At 39.5% G+C, this 3,119-nt stretch overlaps 1 non-coding gene across 1 annotated transcript; it reads left to right on the top strand.

Annotated features, from left to right (window-relative positions):
• Nucleotides 1-1,897: 1,897 nt before the first annotated feature.
• Nucleotides 1,898-2,004, top strand: LOC113833287. The gene has a single exon (XR_003480900.1). It is a non-coding gene; the product is annotated as a U6 spliceosomal RNA (small nuclear RNA).
• The last annotated feature ends 1,115 nt before the right edge of the window (nucleotides 2,005-3,119 follow it).

Here is a 3,119-nt window from a genome sequence, read left to right on the forward strand (position 1 = left end):
GATTTCCACGTGGTATTTTGTGTTTAAACAAAGAAAGACAGGCAGGTGCTTAATAGACTCTTCCCTCAATACTTTTTTTGTAAACAAGATAAAAATAATTAGTATTCTAGGATATATGATAGAATAACTTTAGTCAGAGGATATTGTGGAATTCATAGGCTAAGAGCTTTGATGCTCTTTAGGGTAAACTTCAAGACAAATGTAATTCATCTTTGCTTGGGTGAGCAACTGGGGTACAAAAAAATACAGTTATCTGCATTGTAGAAATTTGATAGTTGCTATTTAAAAAGATAATTATTTCTTTTACAATGCTACTTGCAAGCTACAATTCCATGTCTCTATTATAAGAAATGCTTATTACCAATAGAAGGGAAAGAGATTTACCTACAAATAAAACAGACTATGGGGATTTTTTGAAAGTGGAGAGCCACATTAATATTAGCTCTCATTACTGTCTACCAGCACGTCCCTATTCTCTGACGGTGTGTCCTGTTAACTTCAGACACAAGCGAAATGAATGCGTTAGGCTTTCTAGACTTTCCAGTCTGGTGGTGGTAGGGTCTCCGATGTTATCTTTAATGCTACTGAGGATTTGCCTTGAAAATACCATTGTCCTTGGCAGATATATATGTGTGTGTGTGTGTGTGTGTGTGTGTGTGTGTGTGTGTGTGTGTGTATGTGTGTGTGTATAATTTTTGTTCGGCAATTCATTTTCTGATACAATTTAAGATTTATTTGAGGAAATAATTGCATAATTGCTCAATTAAATAATATTCGTGTTTTAAATCTGAGCATACTTAGGAAAGGCTGTGATCACTTAAACACCAATTCCATTTTTCCAACACATTCAAAGATGTCCTTATTACCACATCTATTTGGCATCAGTCAGTAGTCACAAAGTGAAGCAGGATTATTGTCCAGGTCATTAGAAGGCACCCTGTGAGTAAAACAATTGAAGTCAGTATAGATTCAGTGTTTGATGGCTCTGGAAATTTTCCAACATCCCATGTTCCCAGAATATTCATAACCTTTATAGCCAGACCTGAAATAGACTTCCTAAGCTTGGAGCAATGTGTTCACATAAATGTCTCCTCCACCAAGCAAGCTGAACTCCTGTGTTCTTGATTCCAACAAATCCAATATAGAACTCACTAGACAAACCTAGGAAGTAAAGAGGTGGACAATGAAAATTTTGGTGTTTTAATTCGCTTATTCAGAAAGCACAAGGGACAGAGAAACAATTTAAAGAAAGACAATATACACTAATCAGAGGAAAGACATGTAAATAATCTTAAATACATGTTTGAGACCATAGCACCCAATGGCTTGGAGTGTAATAAGAACAACAAAGCATGCTCCTCCAGTGCAAATTTCTTTACTTTTTTGAGAAGTACTGTGGTAGTGTGACTCACTCATTCTCTCATTTAACAAAGACTTACTTAGCACTTAATTTGTACCTCCTCTAGACAGACAGCTCTTGGCCCACAGTGACACCCCCATCAGTGTGACCTACCTTTCTCCACCCTAGCTCAGCTCCAACCATTCTCAGAGAGAACACATAGTGACACTCCTACTCTTCCTTAGATGCTGGGATTTAATATGAAATGTCCATTATAGACTCATCTATTTGAACACTTGGTCCCAAGATGGTGTTGCTGTTTGGCAAGGTCTCGAACCCTTTAGGAGTGGACACTTGTCATTGGTGGTGGGCTTTGAGGTTTTATACTTCTTTTCCCTTTCATGATGAACTGTATCCACTTTTGGGATAAACCGAATTAAGAATTAAACCCTCCATTTATGAAGTAGCTTTTGTGTGAGTATTCTATCACAGCAACAGAAAAGAAACTAATACGCTATAGGATCTTATCGAAATAAAGACAAATTATCATGAAAAAGTGTGCTCAATTTGGCAGCATGTATACTAAAATTGGAATGATACAGAAAAAATTAGCATGACTGCTGCACAAGGATGACATGCAAATTCAGAAAGCATCCCATATTCAGAAGCCCAACAGTGGGGGCGGCATGCTTCTATTCCCAGCAATTGGGAGACAGAGGCAGGCGGATCTCCGAGTTCCAGGCAAGTCTGGTCTACACAGTGAGTTCCAGGATAACCAAGGCTACACAGAGATCCCTGTCTCAAAAAAAAAAAAAGTAAAATATATGCTATTAATAGTTATCACCAAGAAGGCATGTAACTGATCAACACATATATAGGAAAAATGGTCAGCATTACTAATCTGGAAAAATACAGTGTAAAACCTCTTTAACAACCTTTTCACTCCAGTTAAAACACCTGTTATACAAAACAATGATAGCAAGCTGGGGGGTGAACAAAAAGAACCTTGCACACTGTTGATAGGCACAGCCATGATGAACAATTCTGAGAATCTCCCCCCTGATGGGGAATGTACTGTGTATGTTTATCTTATTGATTATTAAATAAAATACTGTTTGGCCAATGAGACAGCAAGTTAGACGGCACTAGGAGTCAAAGAGGATTCTGGGAAATGTAGTAGAGAAGTGGTGATCCAGACAGGAAGTGACATAGCAAGGAGACTCATATTTAAGCAAAGGAGAAACAGGAAGTGTCCCTTTTCCCCTCCGCTCTTGCTCCAGCAGCAGGATGTGATCCACCAGCAAGGAGGGAAGCCAATAAGGCTTCTGAAAAGATAAGTCTTATAAAATATATAGATTTATGATAATTAAGACTGAGAGATGAGGAATCCTAGTCTTTGGCCAAGCAGCTTTGAACCTAATACAAGTTTCTATGTTCATTTGGGCCTAACTTGGGCGGGCGGCTGGTGTAAATTGCACATGTGGCAGTGGGGCTCAGCAGCTTTTGGCGGAAAGATTTATCGTAACAGAATGGTGTCAGTGAGCAGGATGACTCCATGCCCCAAGGTTCCCAGAGAAAGAGGAAAACCTGCCGCCACAGCCTGCCCTGTCAGGCCACTGAGAGGCATTGGAGCAGCTTCCATATGCTCGCGCCTTCCCGGCGCTCTTGGGCGTTGGACTTGGCACTCCCAAGATGATAAAGACAGATCCAGATGAAGAAAAACCTCTAAAGGTTTGCACTGCATTTAAAAATATATGTAGGCTTGTGAGAGAAGGAAGCA

Source organism: Cricetulus griseus, assembly GCF_003668045.3.
Source record: "Cricetulus griseus strain 17A/GY chromosome 1 unlocalized genomic scaffold, alternate assembly CriGri-PICRH-1.0 chr1_1, whole genome shotgun sequence".
Lineage (NCBI taxonomy): Eukaryota > Metazoa > Chordata > Mammalia > Rodentia > Cricetidae > Cricetulus > Cricetulus griseus.